Raw genomic sequence first — 26,954 nt, forward strand, 5'->3', positions numbered from 1 at the left:
GATCTATGAACCATCTGAAATTAGTGTAAGTGTGCTGTTAGGTATGAGTTTAAGTATATTTTATTCCACCTAGAAAGCTAGTTTGTGCACTGATTGCCAAAAAGATTTATTTTCCCATTTAATTGCTTTGGTAGAAAATCAATTGACCATATAAGTGTCAGTATATCTTAAAACTCTCCATTCTGGTCCATTTATCTATATTTCTAGCTTGAGCCACACTGTTTTGATTAGCATAGCATTAAATTAAGTCTTAAAATCAGAAAGTATAATTCCTCCACATTGATTATTTTACACGATTGTTTTGGCTATTGCAGATCCTTTGCATTTTCATAGAAGTTTTAGAATCAGGTTGTCAATATATTCAACAAAGACTGATGGAATTCGGATCAGGAGTGTGTTGAGTTTACATATCAATTTAGGGATAAGTGAAATCTTAACAATATTGAGTCTTTAAACAGGTCTTCCTTAATTTATATTTACAATATGTTATAGTTTTCAATGTAGAGGTCTTGCATATCATTTGCTAAATTTATTCCCAAGCACTTTAAATTTACTTGATGTTATTGTACACTAATTTTTTTTTTTTAGGTGACACAAATTGGCCCCAAGCTAACATCTGTGCCAATCTTCTCTATTTTGTATGTGGCTTGCCGGCAAAGCATGGCTTGATGAGTAGTGTAGGTCCATACCTGGGATCTGAACCCGCGAACCCAGTCCCCTGAAGTGGAATGCACTGAACTTAACCACTACACCACTGGGCCTCACCCCAGTAAATGAATATTTTTATTTTAATTCCATTTTTCAATTGTTTGCAGTTAGTATATAGAAATAGAAGTAATTTCTGCATATTTACCTTGTATGAAATGAACTTTCTGAATTTTCTTATTAGTTCTAGTCCTATCTTTATAAATTTCTTAGAAGTTTCTTTGGAAACAGTTATATCAACTATGAATAAAGAGAGTTTTCATTCATTTATTTCAATCTGTATTACTATTTGGTAATTTGTATTTCCTCTCCTTTTTTGTGGGTAAATCTGACAAATTTATTAACCTTTAAAAAGAACCAAATTTTGGCTTTTAAAAATTTTGCCTGTTTCTTTGTTTTGTGTTTTATTGATTTCTGCTCTTATTTCTTAATACCTTTTATATTTACTCTGGGATTAGTTTGCTCTTCTTTTTCTTGCTTCTTAAATTGAAAACTTCGATCATTGCTTTAATCCTTTCTTCTATTCAATATATGCATTTACAAGTATAAACTTCTAAGAAATGCTTTAGCTGTATCCACTAAATTTTAATGTGTTATGTTTTCATTATGATTCAGTGGAAATATTTTCCTGCTTTTTAATGATTTTTTTTAATCCACAGTTTACTTACAAGAGTTACTTAATTTCCAAATATTTGCATATTTTCTAGATATTTTATTGTTTTTGATTTCTAATTTAATTCTGTGGTATTTTTTAGATAAGAGTTTATAAGATTTTAATCTCTGAATTGGACATTTTAAGGCTGAGCAGATGGTTTATCTAGGGGAATCTTTCACATACGCATGAAAAGTTTATATATTTTGCACTCTTTGTGGTAGTATATCCATTAGATCAAGATGTTTGACAGAGTTCAAATTTTCTAAATCCTAACTTATTTATTCTGGTTGACCTTCTCCTGAGTCACAGACTCCTAAATCCAAATGCCTGTTACCCACGTCAACTTTAACATCAAAAATATATTTCAGACTTGACAGGAAACTCTGCCCAAATACGCCCCGACCAGGCCTCCTCTGTTTCAGTAAGCTCCACTACCATTCATCCCTTTGCCCTTTCTCAGGTCAAACACTAAGAATAATCTTTTGCTGATTTTTGTCCCCCTTAAAGATTGGCCCTGAGCTAATATCTGTTGTCAATCTTCCTCTTTTTTCTTCTCCCCAAAGCCCCCCAGTACACAGTTGTATATTCTACTCGTAGGTCCTTCTAGTTGTGCTATGTGGGACACCGCCTCAGCCTGGGTTGATGAGTGGTGCTATGTCCATGCTCAGGATTCGAACTGGTGAAAGTCTGGGCCGCCAAAGCAGAGTGTGATAACTCAACTACTAAGCCACGGGGCCAGCCCCAATCCTTTACTTCTTTTATCTTACACACACGCTACTTCTAACCCCTCAATGGCTCCTGTTCTACCTCCAAACATACCAAATCTGACAACTTATTGACCTCTCTACTGATAAATCTGAAGTTATACCATATCTTTCATGAACTGCCCTCCCTGCGTTGTCCCTCCCCTCATAGCTTCACATCCCAGTTGTCAAAGAAGAGCCGGAATGCTCTTTTGACATCCTCCATTGCTTCCTATTGCAACCAGAATGACAAATAACTTTATATCATGGCCACTTAGGCCCTACGTGAACTGGCCCTTGCATATTTCCCCAACTCATCTCAAGCCACTGTTTCTGTCCTTTATTATTCTCCAGATACGGTAGCTTTTGTTTTACCCTTAACATGTGAAGTTTGAGGTTTTGTCACTTCTCGTTTCTTCTCCTTCGAGCAGTCTTCCCCTAGATTACCTGATTCTTTCACAGTTGCCACCTCCTCCCTATGGAAATCTCAGCACAAATATCAACTCCTCAGAGGGGCCTTCCTTGGCTTCCCAAGTTCGTGTACTACCCATTGTCACTTCCTCCGTATGATGCTACTGCACCTTCTTCATGACCCCTTTTGTTACCTGAAACCATTTTATTTATTTGTGTATTCGTTATCTCCCTCATTCCTAGAAGGCAATATTGTAAGGGGAGGAATTAGGTAAATCATGTTCAGTGTTGCTGTATATCCTCTCTCTTACACAGTGCCTGATACATAATACCCACCCAATAAATATTTAATGATTGATTGAATAACTCTATCTCTCTGAGTTGAGAAAGGAGATCTAAGCATTTGGCTTAATTATCAACGATAAATATTAACAGATGTCTCTAGGTATGTGACTTTCTCATAGAAAGCCATGAAGGAGAAAATTTACTTTTTAAATAACGCTCACTTTTTCTGTTTAACCCAAATCCCTCCACTATATTTTAAATGAATTCCTCCTGTCTCTACCCAGTATATGAAAAACAGCTGGCTGCCTCTCTTTGTAGCCTTTCTGTCATTCAACGACCAACATGAGGCCAGGTCTCTTTTTTCTCTCCAGGCTGTAATTCTGACATTTTTAACACTTTCTGAGGTTCTGAGTGCCTGCCGCTGAAATCCTTTCCAGGACTCTCTATTTGCAGCCTTGTCCAATAGAACTTCTGCCACACAGAAACGTTCTATATCTGCGCTATCCAATATAGGACCCACCATGCCTATGTGCATAATGAGCACTTGATATGTGAGGAACTGAATTTTAAAATATTAATTAATGGGGCCGGCTCCATGGCCGAGCAGTTAAGTTCGCGCGCTCCGCTGTGGCGGCCCAGGGTTGGGATCCTGGGCGCGGACATGGCACCGCTCATCAGGCCACGTTGACATGGCATCCCACATCCCACAACTAGAAGGACCAGCAAGTAAAATATACAACTGTGTACGGGGAGGGGGGAGGGGTTTGGGGAGATAAAGCAGGGAAAAAAAAAAAAAAAGATTGGCAACAGTTGTTAGCCCAGGTGCCAATCCTTAAAAGAAAAAAAAATTATTGAATTTTATTTAAATGAAATTTTAACTATTGACATGTTTACTGGCTAGTGAATTAGCACAGCTCTTTTGGAAGCAGTGGAATATTTTATATACTCCTAGGCACATCTACATTTTAGTTACTAGTTGATGACCCATAGTAACTATGAAATAGGATATTATTTTTAAAGTCTATGGGGAAAAAAGTTTACAACACAATATTTAGAGCACGTTTTGAATCTAGGTTGTCTTACAGTTGACTTTAATTATAAAATTGATGTTAAAGCATTAATTAACTATATAAAATCTTTTTGTTTATGGAAGAAGCTGATATTAAGAATCTTGATATAAGATATGGTAGATTTATTGTAACAACTTCTATGATTTTCCTCATATATGGCAGTTGATATCTTTTTGATGAAATGAAATATATATAACTTTTATTTTCCTAACTTTTTAAGGAAAAGTCATTCAGACTAGATTTCCTTCAGATACCATTTAATGATGCTATATTTAAGCTTCTTAACACTGATGACACCCCTTGATGTTATATTTATTTTCAGATTTCAAGGTGAGGGATATGCATTAATTAGAGACAGCTGGAGGCATTTAAAAGTCAGCTTCACATATCTGGGTCATGGGTATGTCATGATATCCTGCATGCTTTCTGTTTGAAATAACCGTGTTAATTAAACAAGTAAGCAAGATCTATGCCAAATTTAGCTATCAAACACATTTTCATGTCTCCAAATTTCTATGTTCTATTTCACTTCTGATTTAGGGCGTTAGTATGAGTGTTCATCTTTATTTTGTTATTTACAAAAGAGAAATATTTTGATTTAAGAAATGAATGTCTATTTTTCCTAGCTTATTTAATTGGGTTCTGCTTAATATACCAGCTCCAAAACTCATTTATGCTGAGTAAATTGGATATGAAATGTAAAGCCAACATGTTTTATATTGAAATGTTAGTATTGCTGCTAGTCACAAAGCATGTTTGTACATTTTTATATCTCTTTTTCTAATATTCCAGCTTTATTTAAGACAAGGATTAAAAAACATTAAGGGCAAGGAAAGCCTTCCAGACGTCATCTGTGTTATATCTCCTCTAGACAGGAAAGCAGAACATGCGGTTCTTGAAATGAAGGGAATGGTGGGCCATCACATTTATAGGATGCCTTGAATATACGCTCCTCAAAACCTCTTTTGTTTTTTCCTATTCTCCTCTTCATAGAATCTGGCATTTCTGACTCAATGCAGCAAAAGTATAGCTTTTAAAAAAATTAGCAATAAAGGAGATAATGTTTCAATAGCATTGAAATATCATTTTGAATTCATCATTTATGATCTGGAATCTAATGAGCTAGGAGGTCACACATTTTACAGCCAACTCTCTCAATTTCTCTCTCTCTCTCTGACACTCCCCCACCTCCTGCCAAACACACACAATGTGAATACCAGCTTTAACAAAACACGGTCTACTTACATAATATCTAGTATATCCTTCACCTTTCAATGGTACAGAAAAAAAAATAAAACCTCAGGAAAATAAACATGCAGTGTTGTTTCTACAGGGTAAAAGTCTTCTATAAGCAGGATTTTTTTCCCCAGGCTCAAAAGCCACAAATTTTATTAATACAAGGACAATTGAAAATCGTGACTTCAGTGCTCATAAAATGGGAGGCATTTTTCACCTCCTTTCTTAAATGGTGCATGCAAATGCTACATTTCTTATATTGTGATGAATAGTAAGCATGCAAATGGTTATGTTTTCCACTGTCAAAGGTGACATTAAGAGATTTATTAGAAAGTTTTCCCAGTGAAATTTCCAAATTCAATGAAATGAAATCCATTAGAAAGTGTGCCAAAGACATCACACAAGAAAGAGGCAACTAGTGATATATATTGTTGGTGAGATAAAGAAATAATCACTAAAAAAACATATATATATATATAAAATCACACACACATATTTTTTGTTTTACTTTTTTTTAAATTTGAGAATCCACAAATGCCAGCATCCTTTGTGTGTGCTAATGCATGGCGTAGTCTCTGTTCTACCCTCTACACACATTCACATGGGCACACACACATGCAGAGCACATCTTCATCTATAAAGACTTGTCTTGATGTAGTTCTTAAATTTTTTGACTCATAGAATTCTCATATGGATCTTACTTTGTATACAAATCTGATGCTTTCACATCTTTCTTGAAGCTTAACCAAGGACTTCTCTTTAGGAACTTGAGAGTGAGCTTCCAAGTGCTTCACTATTCCTGGTACACCCAAGAAAGGTTCATTGAGCTAAAATTTTGTATCTCCTAAATAAATTAAACTAATGTGTTTTCCTCCAGACGGTTTTAAACTTAGGAAGTCTTAGGAGCAGAAATCTAAAAATAATTTTTTCTTTCTTTATTTGGAAAATTTTATTCTACAATATTTAGCTTCTATATTGTTAGTCTCAATGTATCTTCAAATGCAGTGTAAATCTAGACCCCATAGCATATTTACATTATTAGGCATAAACAGTTGTTAAATGTTTACATCCCAAGAAAAGAATTGAAAGAATATAGACATTAGCTAGTAAAGACCAGTGTAGTATTTAAATCACTTCCCAGAGGTTTATCTGTTTCCTAAAATTTAGGGTGATTTGAAGTCTTTATTCTTTGCCAAAGGTCTGTTGATCTTATTCGTCACTTTAGTGAGCCAACTTTTGGCTTTGTTGAACCTCTCTATTTAATTTTGCTGTCTATTTCATTAAGTTCTGTTCAAAATCTTATGATGTCATATTTTTTACTTATGTTTATTGTTATTTCTTCTTCTTAAGGTGAAATCTTCATTAATTTTCAGACTCTTTTGCTTCTTTCTCTTTTTTTCCCTTTTTCACAAATTAAAATGAGAGAATATTACCAACAAAACAGAAGCAAATGCAGGAGCTAAAATATGCTTATTACATGAGTTTTGGAAGGAGAGTAGAGAAAGATAATATAAACAAACATAACAAGCAACTGAAAACAGGCAAAAACAGTCCAATGATTAGACACAGACTTGTGCAAATGTAGATGAATTTCTACAAACATACAATTAGGATAAAAAGATACCTTCAAAGAAACAAAATTTGAAAAGGCCTCAGATTTTTCTTCCACAAAAGTAAATACCAAAAGACAACAAATAAAGCGTCTTCAGACATTTGAGAATCTTTTTATCCATTCTATAATCAGACAAAAATAATAAACAATTTTAAATGGAATGTAATACAACACAGAATGATAATAAGTAGAAGAAATAACAATGGTGTAGTGTTACAAAATAAACTGATTTACTAACTTACGTTGGCGATAATAAGACTTAAAGTGTATAAGTAGGAAATATGGGAAGGAAAAAACAAGTTTGAGAGTCACTGTATATCATTTAGCAGTGTCATATGGCACAATAGGGTTAGCATAAATCCTGAACTGTAAATCGTTTAACTCAGCCTCCACGCACATATCTGTTAAATGGAACAATTATACCCAGCTCGTAAGATTGTGATGAGATAACACTGTGATTTATCACATACCCATCTCCTCGCCATTTAATGAGATAATGTGTGAGAGTTAGCATTGTAAACTTCCAAGCTGTATTCCAGTATCAGATATTTATTATTGCTTTTATTGCTGAAGCTAAGTCTAGAAGATTTGGCAACTTCTTTTATCTGCAAAGTGAAGAAGAGTAAATTCAACAATTATTCCAGGATTCCAGGTCTGAAAGACTGGTACAATGGTAAGGTCTTTAAAAAAGATTGGGCCATAATTTACTTCCCAAATATGCTTTGCTTATTCTTGAATTTAGGTTTATGTTCAAGTTATTAATAATAAAAATGTGGATACATGAAAGAGAGTCTGGATTAGAGGGAAAAACAATTCGTTAAACTGTGGATATGTTAAGATTAAGAGCATTTTGTGCTGGGACATTTTATGGTGATAGAAATGCTGAAGTCAAGGAAGCAACCATAAATTTAAATGTGGAACTTCAAAGACAAGCTGGATTTGTTATCGTACTGCCATAAAATTTCAAAAGGTCAGCATTATTTAAAGATTGAATCTACCTCCTCACTTTCTAGGTAACAAAGTTTAGGCAAAACAGCAGACTTAGAGATAAATAAAAGGTGCTTGATGAATGAGTACAAGAAGATGAATAAAATATAGTTCCTCATTGGTTTGCCTTGAAGTTAGATTTTTGGTGGTGTTTGTTTTGTTTTGGGAAGACAGTGAAAAGAGAGAAAAGAAAAATCAAGATCTAATATTAGACAAACTTAGGTGGGTCAGTAAAATAATATCAAGGAAAATAAAATGAAACAGCTGTAGAGGCTGGAGTACAAACAACGCATTGTAATAGACAAGATGAGACAGCAGAGTTGAAAGTGGATGATCAACAGAACCAAAAATAGGAGGAGAGTCAAGGAGAAAGAGAATATTAAAATTTTTTTTAAAAACTATTTAATTTTGGAACAAGGAAACTATTGGCAACCTTTGAGAGAACAATTTCAGTAGATCAGTGATGATGGAAGCCAGCTGGCAGAAGGTTAAGGCAGAAGGGGAGTAGAGAATAAACAAAATCATCAGTCCTTGGAGAAATCTGGATAATTTTTCAGAATTGTGTTCTCAGGGCCTATTACAGCCCCTGGCATTTAGTCGGAATAGCAAGTCATCTGTTGAAATGAATTGAATTTGAATATGAGAGTTTAAGATCAAGAAGCTGATTAAAGGTTAGAAAGGCAGAAAAAAGCATTAGGTAACAGTGGATAGCAGCCATAGAAATGGCAGAGTTTTTGTGGACATAGAACTGGGATCTTAAGCCAAGTTTTGATAGGTCAGACTATTGTTGCTCAGGCGTGGCAGGGATTGAGGTAAAAGATGATGTAAAGACCAAAGTTTCCAGCAAGAATCTGGACAATGAGTAGGAGGGGCCCCCAAAAGTGATATCATGGGAGATTTCTCCATTGGGTAAATTATTTACACCCTTCTGTACTGTAGCCAATCTCTATGCAGAAATAGATAAGACTTAGAGATAAAAACAGAAATATGGTCTACTTCTCAGCAAACTGAGTCCAAAGAGAAAAAAGACAAAAACAAAATTTGGATTTAGTAAAAGAAAAATTGTGTTAAGAAGTGGATTTATGAATGATAAGATCCACAGAAAATCAGAGAGGAATGGAATACAAATATAAAATGACACACTAGCTCTAGAGAGAACTTTCTTCTTCCTAGATCTAATGAGGAAAGTCAAGGGGATAGATAGAAAAAGTTGTCAAGTTGATGATAAGGAAAAATGCTGAATTCATGTCAGAGAACTTAAATTTTCTTGAGGAAGTAACATACTGGGTTATCTCATGAAAGACAGGTCAAAAGAGAGTGACAAAATTGAAGACATCAGAGCAGAGTTATTCTTGCGGGAGATTCATAAGTAAACAGCAAAAGAAAAGTTAAATCTGTTTCTACCATTAAAATAAAGAGCCAGGTGGGGCTGGCCCTGTGGCCGAGTGGTTAATTTCCCGCGCTCTGCTGCAGGCGGCCCAGTGTTTTGTCAGTTCGAATCCTGGCGGCGGACATGGCACTGCTCATCAAGCCACCCTGCGGTGGCGTCCCACATGCCACAACTAGAAGGACCCACAACTAAGAATATACAACTATGTACCGGGGGGCTTTGGGGAGAAAAAGGAAACAAAATTAAAAAAAATAAAATCTTAAAAAAAAAATAGAAAATAAAGAGCTAGGAGCTATTTAGCATCATGTATACATAGGAGCTAGAGCTGTAGCATCTTCCTAGTTTATGACAAATCAACAAAGCAAGCAGTGAAAAAGATCCAAAACTGGGATAGTAAAATAGCTGATTGTATTTCGTTAGCAATGTCAAATTAAGTCATGGTAACTAAATGACCTCCTGCCCTCATCTGACTTGTTCTTAAATATCCATTATTTAAGGCTTTCATATGGGTGTCTATCTGCACGATTGTCTATTAAGCTTCCCACACAATGTTTTTTATGGGCTAGAGACTGCCAAATACAGAAGTGTTGCTACTCTGGTAGTTTTCAACAAATCTACTTTTCGGAAAAAAATAGACAGATAAAATATTCCCCGTCATCCTTGTGACAAAACTATAAGATATAGTTTTAGATCTTTATCTCAAAAAATAAAAATCTTACTATGACATCTGTCTTACATATAAGTTCCACATCTTTGATGACGTATTTTTTTCAAATTTTCAACTTGCTGTACTAAGACCTTAATTTTTTTTCCTTTCATTGACATTAGGTTTCTTACAATAAATTGTTGGTGCATCAGCTCTCAGTAACTGTTAAGCAGGAATTGGCATTATTTTGTTACCATGCTTCTCCAATTCTTTAGTTTTAGATATTTTATGATTTGGCCTTTTTTTTTTAAGAGATTCAATAATATTTGTGCCTCAGTGCTAGGTACAGGAGATCAACAGTACATAAAAATACATAGAGTTCCAGACCTCATGGACTGATCTGGTAGAAGAGATAGATATTAATAGCTTAATAATACAGTCCTATTTACATTGAATAATTAAAGGAAAAGAATATTAAAATTTTCCTCTTTGGTCTCCTGAAAAGATAAGGTGAACACCTAAATGTTAACCAAAATAGGTAATCATACCATAAATAGCACATGCAATATACAATATTTAAAATTTATATGTATATATGATTATTATGGTTAATAATTATATATAAATAGTATATAGTAGCTAAATAATTTTGTATGTATATTTATTATTGTTATAAGATAGCTAATTGTGCATACAGCTATATATAGGTACTATATGTGTGATCAATAGAAAAAATAGCGTTATATCATTTGTATGTATGTGCATTATTTATATAGCCATATATAACATTAATTTAATCTACATTGTGAAAGTTATTAGGATCCTTAGTTTTATCTCTGTATAAATATTTCTGTTGTGACCATCCGTTTCTACTTTTACTCAAATTGAGATATTTAATACCCAAACCTCAACAATAGCCTGAATCTCAATCAGGTTATCCTTGATCTCAAGGCATTGTCCCCTGTTCCTTTTGTCATTCTACCCAGCTAAATTGCTACTCTTATTGTCATATATTTTAGAACCAGCTGCTTTAGCATATGCTGCCTACATTTAGAAGGTGATCTGCACATTTTCACCCAGAGACATCAACAGCAAGATGTCACCCACATGTACAGACACATAAATAAAGGTAAATGTTTGGCAGAACAGGCCCACTGGTTTCAAACACTGCTCATATCTTCTGCAGCTTCTTCTTTTATAATATACTCTAATACATTTCTGTCATTTTTTCAATAATCCTTTTAAAATGTAGGCACTTCAGTAACATTATTCTTTTTTAATTGCTGACTTTGTTTTATCTCTCTTTATTTCACCCTCTTTTCAACTCCTAAGAATGTCGACCTTAGGAAATATTCGTTATCTTGAGAGAGTCACTTAACTTCCTGGAATCCCAGATTCCTCAGCCTGTAAAATGTGGATGGAGATAGCTACTTTGGAAGGATATTGTGAGAATTAAATTAAATAATGTGTGTAAAGCACTTAGGATAGTGCTTAACATTATTGCCCTGGTAACTATCTGATTTTTAAATTTCAGCGTGGAGCTTCTTCTAGACTTCCAGATTGTGTCCCTCCTTTTTTCTTTGCCATTCCATGTAACTGCCTAAAACATTTCAGCTATTCTTCATTAAGTATTTTTTTGTGTGACCTGACTTGTCTTTCGTCCTTTACTTTTGAAAGTTTCAGCTTTTTATTTCTGGGATGTTGCCTGAATAAATATTGCCACAACAAAATACCATCCTGAAACTGATTATTTTCTTCTGGGGCGCAAATTAGTGTTTCCTTAGTTTACTGACTTAGCACCTGGACCAATTATGTTGTTTTGTTAGAATAAGGGTTAAACATGGCAAAGACCAGAAGTTTCTTTTCCTATTTAGGCCAGTTGGGGTTGCACTCAAAACACATTTCTTTCGTGGTCACAGATGTGCCCCAACCCTGACCATCTGCTCAGCAAATGAGCAGAAGGGGCAGGCTAAGTAACAGTGGACCGTAGTGTACGATCCAGTCCCAGCACTAGGCATTCTACCCCACTAATCACAGCATCATCACATTTAAGGACCAGAGCACAGCAGAGCAGATGTCTTGGGTGGGATCCAGAAACATTACCAATGGGGGGCGGAGTGAGAAAAATGGAAGCCTTAGACAAATTGGCATCCTACATGGACTCTGAATGTCCTGACTTAGGTGTACCTTTTATTACAAATTACTTTAAAAGACTAAGCAATTTTTATCTTTAATGATTCTCCAGTTGATCTTCTGTAAGAGGTTCAGGTGAACAACTGTCTGAAATTTTTATCCTCAAGCCAATTTTACATTGTAAATTATATGCATGTATTTGACAACAGTTTAAGTTTCAAAACGATATGCTCTTGGTTGCCGTGTCAAGATTTGTCTGATTTTATATGAAATTTTTATGAATTAAAAAAGTTGAATTATAGCCACAAAAAGGAGATTTTGGCAAGCAGTTTAAGAAATCTCCGACCTTTCCTTGCCTCCTGAATTCTAATTAGGCAAATATAAATCGGGTTCTGTGTCAGAGCAAGCGGCCCAAAAGACAGAGCTGCACCATTAAAATCAAAAAGCACAAACGTCAGCTGAACTCCGAGACGCTGGGGTTTCCAATAAGAAAACTTCATTAGAGGAACGCTGCTTTTCACGGTGTTCTATTTTTATCCCTTGTCAGAGAAAATGATGAGAATCTATGTTTTTTCAAAAGGAGAAAACAAAGGTGTTCACAGATGAATGGTGTTTATATACTTGACATTTTCTCTTCCGGGGACTGTGATAAAGTTGCCAGAGTATTATCTTTGAAATACAAATGAGATTTTTTCTTACAGAGAAAAGTAGTCTTTGTTCATAAGAGTAAAGAAAGGCTTCATTTATCAAAGTATTTGCTCCAGATGCTTATCTTTTCTTTCTTTTTTTTTCCGTTACACATATAGCACATATGACTTCAAGCATTCAACAATTAAATCAATGGTTGGTGACCTTTGGGGAGTGACATGCCAAGTCTTCATTGTTCACTCTAATTTCAGATTTCATGAGCCAGCAATGTATTTTAATGATTAGGAGGTCTATTTATGTAATGTAAATACTATTGCAGACAAGCAACAGTGACTTAAAAGAATTGTTTATGAAGGTTTTGTTTTTAATTAAATGAGAATAAAGACAGTCCACATGATCTTTGATTTTGCTTTCCATTGTGAAAGTCGCAGGAGAAAAATCACCTGTGGGAGTCATTTTCAGTCATATTTCTTTGCACTGTTATTCCTGAAACAGCTGTTGGGAGCAGAGGTTTTCAAGAACGAGCATGATGCTGTGTTTGCTGGGATCAGGGACTGTTTTATTTCATCTTTGTGTCCTCTGTGCCTAGCACATAGAAGGTTATTCAAGGATGGCTGTTCAATAGATAAATACAGGGTGGAGGTGTCCTTTGTGGGCACAGTTGTACTGAGATACTATTGTGTGGAATTATATTATTCTTCCATTTCACTGTGGCCTGTTTATCTTTGCAGCCCCACCTCCATAGAGGTACGAGTGAGGCCACCAATCATGCCTTCATTTTGTCAAACATCCCTAATCTAACCCATCCTTAATCTAATCTAGTCTGATCAAATGCTAAAGCTCATGGATAGATAGATTTTTAATTAGAAACACAGAATATTAACCTTCCAGGCACTCACCTGAAAAATAAACCATAACTCTCAAATGTCTAACATATAAGAAAATGTTCTCAGGAAAGATGAATATATTAAATTTTATTTTTTGAATCAGACAGGCAACTAAGGGAATTTTTTTTCATAATTTTGACTCCAATATCTAGAAAATCTATAATCCTTAAAAAGTTTAAGAGCATTATGAATTTTTTGGCTGCAGCTTTCTGTTATTTTTATTTTATCCCATTTTTTAATTTAGATTACTTCAAAGAGAATTTAAAATTCTTTTACATTTCTATATTATATTTGAATTTTTTTTATCATACCTCAGATCTTATGGGCAATGAAGGTGCTATAACTATGTATATAGAATTTATAAAATTTCCTCTTTGCTGCCCCTGTATGTAGTACAGTGCCTAATGCATAAATGTTCAATAAATGGTTAATTGAACTAATTGAGAAATTCTATGTCTGAAAATAGAATAGAAGGGCAATTGAAGTGATGGAAACGCATGGTTAGAGACTACCGTAAGTAAATGAGGACAACAATCCATAAACTCTTGCCTTAAAGTATGATACAATGGTGAAAAAGGCTAGGTAAGAGTAATTTCATTAATTGTACCATCTCATTTTGAACTGAGATGAGGGAAATAATGTACTAAATTCATCATATCTGGCTTCAGAAGCAAAGGGAAGCTAAAATTTTAAAAGCCCATTTTTGTTTAGGAGATAAAAGTGAATTAGTTTATGAATCCTTGAGGAGTAAATTAGTTAAGCATTACTATATTCTAAAATATTCTCAGTAAAATTCTTTTGACTGTGGGTTCTTCCATACACTTGATGATGATGTATTGTTTATTCATAATGGTTTTTGTGTCATAACTGCTGACTGTAGCAGGTGTGATTCACTAATAAAATCAAATTTGAGGGACAAAGGATCTTCCAGCTTCAATGGAACCATCTCTTAAGGAGGTTTCCAAGTCAACCTAAGATTTCCTTGTGTAGTTTTTTATGTTTGACCTTTCTGTTATTGATATTTTCAGAAGAAAATTCTTTAAACTGAAATTATATTGCCTTTCTATAATACATTTGAGTCTAGGATATGAACTACAGAAATCCTTCATTCTTTCTAGATATTCATGATTAAATAAATTGATAAGTATGGCTGTCCTACTTAATTTAAGGTTAACATTAGAGGAATAGGCGAAGATGGTAGGGAAGCCTTAGTTTAACAGAATCCTAGATGAAACCATTATCTCAAAGAGATATCTGTACTCCCATGTTCATTGCAGCATCATTCATAGTAGCCAAGGTATGGAGATAAGCTGTGTGTCCATCAATGGATGAAGAGGTCAAGAAATGTATCTATCTATATATCATTATACATATTATTCAGCCTTAAAAAAGAAGGAAATGCTCTCAATTGAGACACATGAATGAACCTGGACGGTAAATGCTCAGTGAAATAAACCAGACAGAGAAAGGCAAACACATGCATGGTATCACTTATATACAGAATCTGAAAAAGAAAAGATAAACTCATAGAAACAGAGAGTAGAAAAAGCGGTTGCCAAGGGCTAGGGTGTGGGGGAAATAAGAGAGGCTGCTAAAAGGTCTTGGTTCACTCCTTCTGGGAGATCCCCAGGCGGAATCTGAAACTGCCCCCATACACTGAGGGCAAGGAGAGAAGGAAGAAAGAGGCAGACCACTTCCGATTGGTAGGTGGCAGTTTTAATGAGCAGGGGAACTTACACACGAGGCTTGTCTTGGACACCACAAGATGAGCAGATCGCCACATCTCCTGCCTGAATCTTAAAAGTTATTATAGAGGACCTAAGTGGGTTCTGTCATGTATCCCAACCAGATGGTCTCAACTACACATAGGTGACTGTAGTTGGTAAGATTGTATTGTATAATTGAAATTTTCTGAGGGAGTAGGACTTAAATGTTCTCACCAAAAAAAAAAGAGGTAAATATACGAGGTGATGGATTTGTTAATTAATCCTTTCACAACATATATGTATATCAAATCATAATGTTGTGCACTTTAAATATCTTGCAATTTTATTTGTCAGTTATACTTCAATAAAGCTGGAAACAAAAAAAAACAGAATCCCAGGATCTAGTTGATAAACCTCAGAACCATGTCACTGCAGCACAAAGAAAGCAATTAAGAAGGAAAAACAAACAAACGACCACTGGAGACTTTTTCAACTCTTACACGGTAATTAAGCAGTTCTTATAGATTAATAAGAATTAAGAATCTGGGTCCATGGGGGTGCACTAGGGTACCTCACATTTTCAGAAACATTCATTTAAAAAGTCACTGCTCTGAATGAACATCCAATTATGAAATTGAAATGATCCTTTATTCTAAAGCCTCCTTTTATCTCAAGGTCTCTTAGCAGGAACAGAATTAAAATAAGCCTGTAACATCTTTTTTACAATGGAGAATGATTGTTCAAGTGATTAGAGCAGATGCTACTGAGGACACTATCACAGGTTTGAGCGTCTCTTAAATCAGTCAGGTTTGCTCTAAATTAAGAAGTCACAGTCTCTGTCCCCATCTAGGAACACAAGATCCCTGTCATAAAGGTCTTATTATAATAACATTAAAACTAAACATAAAATTATACTATAACTAAATAATAAATAATTATTACAGTTAAATGATTTGTTTCCATTTAATCCTCAGAGTCATCATATGAAATTTTCATATCCATTTTGCAGATGAGGAAATTGAGGCTTAGAGAGATTGAGTAAACTGCCAGATGTTACAGTTAGTGAGTATCAGAACCAGGATTTGAACCAAGTCTATAAACTCCAAAATCCATGCAATTAATCTATATGCCAGTGTTTCTCCTACTTAAAAGTTTGCAGCTATATTCTCCTAGATTTGAAAATTCTATTTAACTAAATATGCATGGCTGCCATTACTTCACAATTTTCTAATGAAAGAGGCAACAAGTGGCCCACATCTAACATTGTTGCAAAGATGAATTCTTTTGTATTCACTATTTTCCAGAATACTTATTGATCAGAATGTGCTGGTCACACTGTTAAGCCCTGGGGATAGAGCAGAAATTAAGCACACAAAAACACGCACCTCATGGAGTATGCATTTTGGTGAGGGAAGCAGACAATAAATGATAAATAAATAAAAAATGCATTAAATGTCAAATGGTGATAAATGATAGTGAAAAAAATAAAGCAGGGCACAGGGAGGAGATGAAGAGATCTATGAGGCTACGGGGTTACAATTTAAGAGAGGGTAGTCAGCGAAGACCTCATTAAGAAGGTGATGTTTAATCTGAGAATGGATAGGGTAATCAAGAGAACAGAGTGAACCTTGAGATTGTCTGGGAAAAAAGCAATCCAGGAAGAGACCCTCTAAGCAGAGAGCCTGAGCTGCAGGGTACCTGGTGTGCTCAAGGAAATAGCAAAGAAGGTAGTGTGCTGGGGCAGAAGGAGCAAAGTCAAAGTAGTAGGACAGAGGAGGCCTGGAACCAGACTGGGTAGGGATTTGAGGCTGCCATAAGGATGTAGGTTTATTCTGAGTATGATGGGAGCCACTGACGGGCTCCGAGAAGACAAATAAAGTGATGTGGCCTACTTGCAAAGAAAATCACTCTGGTTGCACTGTCAAAAATAGATAGCAAAGGTCCAAGATAAGAAGCAACATGTAAGGAGGCCATCGCAAGAATTCAAGTAAAAGAGGCTGGTGGCCATACAATGTATGAATATAGAAGAAAATTCTGGATGGTGGGCAAAGATTGGAAAAAGTATAGACAGAACTGAGCCCTGGACCTGTAATTCTAGAGGCTAGGGAAGTTAGGAGAAATCAGCAAAGGAAAGTGAAAAGGTACAGCCAAGAGAGGTGGGAGGAAAACCCAGAAGATTGGGTTTACGGCAAGCCGATATGTTTTAGGACAGGCAGTAATCAACTATGTCAGATGCTGCTGGCTGTTAAATAGGATCAAGACTAACAACAGGTCATTTGATGCACAATTTGGAGGTCACCACAAACCTCACCAAGCAGTTTCGGTTGAATAGTGGTTTCCAAGTCTGATAGGAAGATATTTACAGAGTGCAGCATATTCATTTCTTAATTTATTTAATAAAATGAGAATACAGTTTGTTATCACAAAAACATTTTGTGTGTTGTGTTTTTATTTGCTTCAAGGACAAATTTTTCATTAAGTAATAATTTTAAAATTTTGCACTTAAATATTGGGACACAATATTAAACTGAGGGATATGTCAAAATAGCAGTTATTAGATGTAAAAATTACTCATCTTACAAAAGGACAATAAAACTTTGACAGTTTTATAAATTTGTTCATTTTTAATTTGAAAATCTGTTTGGCTTTATAATTTTATTAGATCAATAAACATAAAGAGTTTATACGTAATATATTTGACCATATTTATTTAAAATAGTAATTAAAGAAAATTAAGTCAAGATGAAAGAGGAGTATCTGAGAGCTGTTTTCCCTGCAAAGAGAGCAGGACATTGCTCAATAACAATGAACTCTGCACCATACTATCATCTCCCAGCAGGCATGAATCAAGTTTGGAAGGAGAGCAAGCTATTATTGATGTCAACTGTAAAACCTCATAGGTCGTTGTGAGTAATAAATTAATGTGTTTTTAAAATATTGTCTGACACATAACAATGGTCACACGTTCGCTATTATTATTACTGGGAATTTTGGACATACTGAGTATTTGGAGGACTGCAAAAATTATTTTACATTTAATTATTTAATAACATAATTGTAGCCACATCCTCAACTTTTAAATATTCTCATTATCTTTTTATACCATCTTTACATATAAACAAAGTAAAATAATCAGATCCTAGAAACAGACTGTGGGGTATAACAGATCCTGAACTTACTTTACAAAAACGATATCTATGTATTCTCAGCTTGGCATTCTTAACATCTTAATTTTGATCTTAATTTTTGACTATTCATCTTAACCAATTTTCGTGAGTCTGTCTTAGTTCTTTCTGCCTCATATTTCATGGCATTATGTGAAGAAATCTTTTTTGTGTGTCTTAGTTTGAGAGAAGTTGACATTGTTAGGGAAATATATAGAGAGATTTATAGATTTATTAACCTATTAGACATATAGAACATAAATATATAATATAATACATATATGATGTATATATATACACACACACATATACCCATATATACCTTGTGTATGTGGTATGGGAGTGCATGATTTGGAGTATGAATATATTGTATGTTTATATTTATTTATAACCCATATTTATCTATTTATATATAAACATTTAGCTTTTAGTACTATATGAAATGCAATCTTTTAATGTAATTCCTTTGTGCAGATAAATGCTAAACCTAAAATTGTAATTTTTTTAAATGAATACATTATTTATGTTCACTTTAACAGAGATTCCATTAACGATATCTGATTTTTGCCACAATAATATGTTCAAAATTTTCCTTAGAATATAAGGCAAAGTATTTTAGATTTTATAACCTAAAGTAGTTTGCAGCCCTGAGTCTGAGTGTTTACCTGGGATTCCATTTCTCTCCTCCAACAACCGGACTTTCCTAGTTCCATCTTTAAAGTCTTCTATTTGCATATTTAAGGAGAGTGTAGGTTGAGGTCTTTGAAACAATTTCAGCTTCAATTCCATGGACTGCATGAGGCCAATTCTATGTGAAAGACTCCCAACTGTTATTACTTTGTTGGAAGAAGCAAGAGGAAAAAGAACGTCTTAAATTAATTTCTTAGCCCATGTTCAGTCCAGATTTTCTTTCATATCCTCTTCAGCTTTTTGGCATGATTGAGGTTCTTTAAACAAGGCCTTGAGCTCTTCATTGCCAGTGATTCACTACCAAAGACATTTTGTTAAAAAAGGGTTTCATACTGGTTCAAGGAAAAGGAAACTATGCAACTAATAATTCTTTTCTGAAATGTCCCATCACTCGGAAACCAACAAATGTCATTTTTAAACATTAAAAAATGTTTAGGTAAGAAGTCAAAATTTGCATAAATAACTTTTTAGTTGAAGAGTTTTCAGCCTCCAAGTTACCACACTTTTAAGTAAAACTGCATTTTACTTCTAGTGCTTTCCTATTCAATCTTTGGGATTTTCCATGTACAAGCTTGGTTTTGTAAAACTTGAGTTATTTTCATGTACATTTCCTTCAAATTTAACATTAAACAATTCCAAATTTCCATTCTGTTTTTTAAATATATATTTCAATTTCAAAATAGATTCATATTCACTTGCATATTTTTCTTTTGATATTTCATATTAAAAAATCAAACTAGCACATTTACTCATATTTATAACCTCTTTTACATTCTGTTTCATTTGGTCTTGTTTTTGGAGCTGAGTTCTGGCAAAGGCATGGAGTAGTTCTCGTCTCACATGCTTTGTACGTGTGTACTGCTTTATTCTTGTAAATGTAGCAGAAGTTCACCATATTTCAGCCCTTCGGCACTCATCAGACACCGATTGTTCACAGAAGTGAACTAGGTGGCAAGAATTTAAACTGCCTTGAAATCATTACATGGTTAGCTTTCCCTTGAGTTCCACATCACCCTGAACAGGCTTTCTATTGGGCCCATTATGTTCTTCTTCCTCTGGTACTGATGAAGGAAAACAAAAATAGAAACATCACTGAGTGCAATGTTGATTTTGAGACGAGGCATTGTTTAAAAAGAGAATGCTAGGAAACTACCATAAAGTACAAACATTTATCCAGGCGTAATAGACAATGCCAATTGTTTTGTCTTGAAGTCCAGAGCTTTTAAAAAGTCCTTTTTCCAGTGAATGAAATCTCAAGAGAAATCGCTGAGATTATTTCTCTAAATGATAAGCACGTGGATGTTAAATAGCAAACTCACTTTCTCATGCGAAAAATGTTGAAGATGTCTCTAAATAATGGTACTACTGGTTTTACAAAGCAAATAAAACTGCATGTGAATAAAGGCTGATTTAAGATCTTTAAAGGTAAGAGTCTATTATCAATATAAATAATGACCTGGTCCATGTAACCAGTCAAAAACTACAAATAGGATCAATGCTCTTTGAAAAAATTCATGAATATAATATGGACATTAAGTATTTATTGCAATATTCTCTGAAGATATGCCTTGCTGGCTATTGGATGTAAAATATGAAAAGAGAAATTTTAAGTAAAAGTGGATAAAGTGAGTCCACCTATGTTATAATTGTAGTTGTGATTATTGTTGTCACTTTTGTTGAGTGCCCACTTATGTGGCAACTCTAAAAAAATTCTACCTTAGGACCACATTTCAAATTATGAAAATATTTAGTTCAGTGATGCTTGAGCACATCCCATCCCTTATCCTCAGGTCTCATCCACAAGGTGAAAACTATTTCCAATGTCTTTTGCATTTTTTTACATATACTTAAATGCCTGTGAATTTCAGCCAAAAGTGGTAGTCTGCCCAGTTTGTTAATTGCCAGATTAACTCAGAACTCCAACAAAAGCCTGCCTCCGAAATAGGAATTTGCACTGAAATTAACTAATCTGTTAGTTTGTTTATTTGCTGAGAGAATAACAGGATGAGATTTTGCTGATGCCTCTCATCCTATCGGATACTAGTAATTTACGAAGTAGCGTTTTTGAGTTCTACTAGTATGACATGGAGAATTTAGCATAGCTAAGAATTGGGGCAAATGTAGATGTTACAGCCTGACTAGCTGCTTCCCTCTTTCAGTTGCTGCCTCCCATCTACTCCCTCCAAAATAACCAAAACTCTATGTATAAAATTAGGAAACTGTGATAAATCTTAAACTATAAGATGAATTTTCTAATTGAGCTTTCAGAAATCCTAAGGATTCTAAAGAACCCCTTATTTCCAGCTTGGGTAGGAAGGGCAGGAACTGAGAGACAGGTAGTCAGTGCCCATTTCAACCCAAGCAACTCCACTTCCCTCTTTTACACGTGGAATTGCAGTCACTTCAAATATTTGTTTGCTTGATTTTGAAACAAAAAAAAAAGAAAGAAATTGGCTCCATGGCAAGAACCAACTGTCCAGAATATTTTTTTTAAAAAAAATTGTTGACTAATAGTATTGGAAGTTGAAATTAGTTAGTATTCTTGGATCTAAAACCTGGTTTGTGTTCCTTTGTACACCTTTGATCTTTTTGCTTGTCCTGGAGCCACATCTTGCATCTGAAAAGGACTTTTAAAGAATTAGTTTATGATGAATCCTTGGATGATAAATGAAACCATTTTGCCTAATTCCAAAGACTGTTTCAAACCCCAGACAGTGGAAGAGTTAGTCACTGTGTACTTTACAGAGAGTTAGCCCATTAGTGTTTTCAAACTAACAGGACTTTGGAAGTGTGTTAATGTAATTTTCTATTTTTAAAAGAAGTTACACAGAAAAAAGCTGAATTTGAGAAAATCATAAAACTGAACCAGCAAACAAATATTACCAGATAAAGATATTAATATTAGATTCCTTAAAGGCAAAAATATATTCTAAATACAGTAGCAGAAAAGGAACCATGTTTTCTAGTCACTCAATTTTCATTTTTCTTATCTTCTTATACAGAAATTACTTCTACATATACTTGAAAGAATTTCCCTAATGGTCTTGAGCATTAGAAAATTTGTCTTTCCAAAATCAGGAATGGGGATGAAAGAGATGCTCAGCAGCCTTTTCAGGCCTACTAAGTTATCAAAACATTCCAATGGAAATATCCAGACTTTTCCTGTTATCCATCAGGTTCCAGTCTAGCAGACGTCTTTACTACTTGTAAAAGTGATACTTACAGAAAATCTAGGAAACGTAGAAAGGCATAAGGAAGAAAATCAAAATCCACAAATTCCAGCACTTGCCAATATTTTGGTTTATTTCCTTTCTGCATGTTATTTTACTATGCATACATGTTGAGACACATGTATGGGCATAAATATAACTTGATTTTTGAGTTAATCACTGCTTAATGAAAACATGCTGAGTAAATCTATTAACTTAAAAATTCTTGTCAGCAATATTACTATTTTGAGTTGTTTCATATTTCATAAAACATTAAGAATTCATTCCTAAAAATACTTCTCAAAGCAGAAATACTTTAAGGAAGGAGAGAACCATGATTGTGTATGAATGTATCAATGCCTTTATGAATAAGAAAGAGGGCTTAGGCATAAGAGATTTGCAAAGAGAGAAAATTGGTGCTTATGTTTTATTTCCTTCAAGTTCAGGCTAATGGGTGAAATTAGAATTTAGAATTGTTGTCATTGCTTTAATACCTCAATGAAATTTTTTACTTCCTGTTCATCAGAGTAACCATCAGAATGTTTGACCCAATTATTAAGTGTATCATATCTTGTGGGGAGTCAAGGTAGATATTAAAATCTTTATGGAACATTTAGGTGTCACCTAGAGAGGCAGAAAGGAAGACATGGATTCAATGGGTAAATCGCTTAAGGTTACAGAGCAAAGTTGAGTCTGGAACCCAAGTGTCCCAACACCAAAATGTGTTCACTTTTAGAAACCAGTGGCCAGATAGCCATTAATGATTAGGTAGCTAGTAACTAAAGTTTTTTCTAGGTAGTTATTAATCATAGCCTTTAGCTGTTGGCACCACCCACTATTAGCTGTGCTGCTTTTTCTTAAAAGTCATGCAGACAAGCAATATATTATCCGACTCCCACTAGGTTCCTTATAGATAACATCCCTGATGCTTGGATCACCATGGTAACAGGTGCTTAATTTGTTTTTCAGGAAGTAAGAATTGACTTCTTGTCCAGTTCAGGTGAGTTAAGATGACCGACCCATCAGTGGGCCTGTATGCACGGCTGATAGGTGAACTTTTCATGTCAGGAGGGTCAAAAACTCCCCCTTCAGATCATGCTAATGCCACCATGTTATGAACACGCATCCTATGAAGAGCCACAAAGCTTGACTATGCTTCTGTAGATCATCAATTACCTCACTCATTCTTACCTCCAATCATCTATCTCCACACTTCAGACCACCCTGCCCCTTTTTGCCTTAAGTATCCCTAATCCCCATTTTCAGGGAAGCAGATTTGAAACTTGTTCTCCTGTCTTCTCACTTGGCTGCCTTGTGAATAAACCCTTTTTCTGCCACCAAACTCGTCATCTCAGTCATTGGCATACTGTGTGGCTGGCAAAATGAGCCCGGTTCAGTAAAATTTCCACTTTCCCATATGACCTCTTTAGTAGGAAGAACCAAAGTCTCCCAATAGAAGGCACTTCTGCTAATGTGCTGAACCAAATAAAATTAATTTACCATGAATTCACTTTAATTTAACATAAACTCACTTCAAAATATACATTCCTTGAGCTTGTGTATTTCACCAGGAAAAAGAAACCAATGTGATTTTCTAACTATCTTTACCATAGACTTCAAATATTTTAAGCCATAAATATTTTTAAGTGATGTTACATGACTATGGAAAGCAAAATGACATTCCCTTGTTTTTATTTAGTTTATATTACTAGCACAGATATTGAATAGTCAGAAGTATCAGAGGAAGCTTTTAATTTGTCTCCTGTGTATCAAGCCAAAAAGAAAGATGCTTTTGCAAGATAGAGTATTTCTCTCAAAAAGTTGCTATGCACTGCTGCATTTCTTCTTTGCCTGATAAATCCTTTTTTGACAGTTCTCTGTTCTCAGACTAAATTAGAAATGTTTACTCCTGAAGGGGAGCAGAATATACCACCCCAAAATATGCCTCTTTGGCATAAGGATTATTTTGAATTGGTTAATTTTTAAAAAATAGCAGACATGGGAGAAACTAAAAACTGAGTAGAACTTACCTTTCTGGAAGAGACATTTACATTTATAAGGAAAATCTCCATTTGTAAGGGTTTCTCCCTCCCTGTACCAGGAGGAGGAAGATGACTAAATCTCTGGAAACTTATCAATGGAGATGGCATGGGTTTATCATCAGTGTTTTACTTTGCTTTCAACTGCCATGGAATCATGTCTAGCGTCTTCTCCTAATTGAAATGATATAGTTCCCTTTAAAAAGTTGTCAAGTAGGATCAGAGTGGGCATCTTGGAAAAGAGCTATAGATCAGACTGCTTAAAACTACAGGAACTTCTACTCAGCTCTCTTGTTGTCACACCCACAGGCATGTTTAGAGCCAAGTCTGAACTAATAAGTTTGATCCCGTAACCCCCATGTTTAATCACTATGGTTTAGTCTATAGGCACTTAATTAAGAATGTTGAGATTCTGGCCATCTTTACTCTCTCTCTCTCTCTTTTGTTTTTTTAATTGAGCATCTAGCATGCTTTTTCCATTTAAAATAAAAATATACCCAAGGAACTTGCTTGGGGGTAGCAAACTTATGCAGAAACCTCAAATTAAAAGACCAGTTGTACTTATTAAAAACTAGTTCCTTATGCTCAGAGTGTGTCCTTATCATTGAGAAAAGATCTTGACCTCTAGTGATAGTCTGTTATTAGCATGGATAAAACTTGCTGGGGAGTTAAAGGAGGCCTAATTGACAGTTCCATGCTCTAACAGGTTCCATTAATTCTGGAAAAAGTAATCCTCTCATGTAGGGAGAGAACAGTATTTGCGTTGGCATAAAATCTTGACCAGGAATTGACTTGGTGCCAAATTCTTAGCTAATAAATACATACGTATTTGCTTAAAAAGTACTCTATGCTTATATAGAAAGAAATCTACAATAATATCTAATAATAATTAGTACAGATTGAGTATTTACTATGTGCCAGGCACAAAAAATTTGTGAGATAGGAATAATCATTTCCTTTACTTTATATGTAAATGAATTGAGGTACTGACCTGTTAAGTGAGATTTGGATACTTGATGCCTACTTCCAAAATTCATACCTTAACCATTACAACACGCTGCCTGCCTCAACAGTAGCAAAACTGGATCCAGAGTCCAGTCTTGATATTCTCTATTATTAACAATATACCCCTTCCATAAAATGAAATCAATTCATAATTGATTAGTCAATTACAAAAATTCCTTTCCCTTTACACCAATTTCCTTTCAAGCTACAATCTTTTGTATTTATTATTTTTAAACAAACCTTCGGAAACATGGATATGCATTTTCTGTACTCTTTCTCAGCATCTATTTACTACTTAACTCCTTAAAATTTGAATTTTGCTTCAACCACAATGCCGAAATATTATGCTAAGGTTACCAGTGTCCTTGATTTTTCTACTTTAAAAATATTTTTTTATTTTTTATCTACCAATATCACTGGAACATTTGGCTATTTTGTCTGTACCCCATTTCCCTCTCCTCCTTCTTAAGACCTTCTTTTCACTAACTTTAACACTACTTTCTTTTACAACTTTCTTCCTCAGAATCCTTTGTTGGTATCTGATCTTCAGGCTAGCTCTTAATGTTGCCCTCTTTTCAATTAAGATAGTCTTTTTAAAATCATTCCATTTTCTTCCATGTCTTGAACCAAGTTGATGATTGCAAATATTTACTTCCAGTCTAGATCTTTCTCTCGAGGACCAGAATCATATTTATAACTATCATGTTGGCATCTATACTTGGATATCGCACAAGTGCCTTGAAAATGAACATGTCCAAATTGCACTCATTATCTTCCGTGCCATTCCCACTGCACTTATACGGCATATCTTAGTTAATGGTACTGCTAACTACACAGATTCCACAACCAGAATCTTTAACTCCTCCTCCTGACTCCTCTCCACACCAGTCTCGTTGCATACTGTCAATGGTACTGTAGAAGTTTTTCTCAGGACAGTCCTTTCTCACTATCTCTGTTCTACCACCACTACCACCCTTCTCCCCATGGATGATCTTACTTATAAGTCAGTAAGTTACTTTTAACCACTCTCCCTTTCTCCTGTCAACTGCAAGCTCATCCCTATTTCTATCTGCTGACTTTGATTCTGCCAGAATAATCATTTGCCAAAACTAATTTAACGGTCATTTTTTCTGCAAATGTCCTCATTGCCTACAAAATAAAATTCAATATGTTTACCAAATATTAATGCTCGGATCACTTTTCCTGGTTAAGATTTTTCAAAATGTGGAGATATTAGCATTTGAGTGAGGAAATGCTAATATCTCAGAAAATAAAACCCTTATTTTCCCATTTGGTCTAAGTCAGTTCCATAGTCAAGCAAAATTTGGACAACTTAAGGTAGCCGATAGACTATCCTAATTACCTCTGTAGGGGAGGAAAACTTCCTTTTGCCCTCTTAGGTTCTGCGGCTGGCCTAATAATTAAACACATAAGAAAGATTAATAGGAGAAAAATACTCACATTTCATTTAAGTTTTTTTTATATGTACACAGGAGTCTTTAAAGGGAAAATGAAGACCAAAAGAAGCCATTAGGCTCAAATGTTTGTATATCTTTTTATACAAACATGGTAAACTGTGGGGATGTGACAAGACAAAAGAGCTTGAGTGAGGGACAGTAAGTTGTAGGTCGGTGACTAGAAAATACATGGAAAATAATGGACGATAAGGGTTATTTTAGTTCATTTGTTTGCACAGGTTCCTTCTGGCATTGACTCAAAGTCTCTGGTGATAA

General features: G+C 34.8%; 1 long non-coding RNA gene across 2 annotated transcripts in view; it reads left to right on the plus strand.

Annotated features, from left to right (window-relative positions):
* LOC139045166 (uncharacterized) overlaps window positions 1–26,954 on the plus strand; it is a 91,315-nt gene that overhangs the window by 44,216 nt on the left and 20,145 nt on the right. For both annotated transcript variants that reach the window (XR_011503050.1, XR_011503049.1), the window contains one exon: window positions 23,147–23,177. This is a non-coding gene — a long non-coding RNA (uncharacterized lncRNA). The remainder of the gene's footprint in view (window positions 1–23,146; window positions 23,178–26,954) is intronic.

The sequence above is a fragment of the Equus asinus genome, chromosome 4, assembly GCF_041296235.1.
Source record: "Equus asinus isolate D_3611 breed Donkey chromosome 4, EquAss-T2T_v2, whole genome shotgun sequence".
NCBI lineage: Eukaryota > Metazoa > Chordata > Mammalia > Perissodactyla > Equidae > Equus > Equus asinus.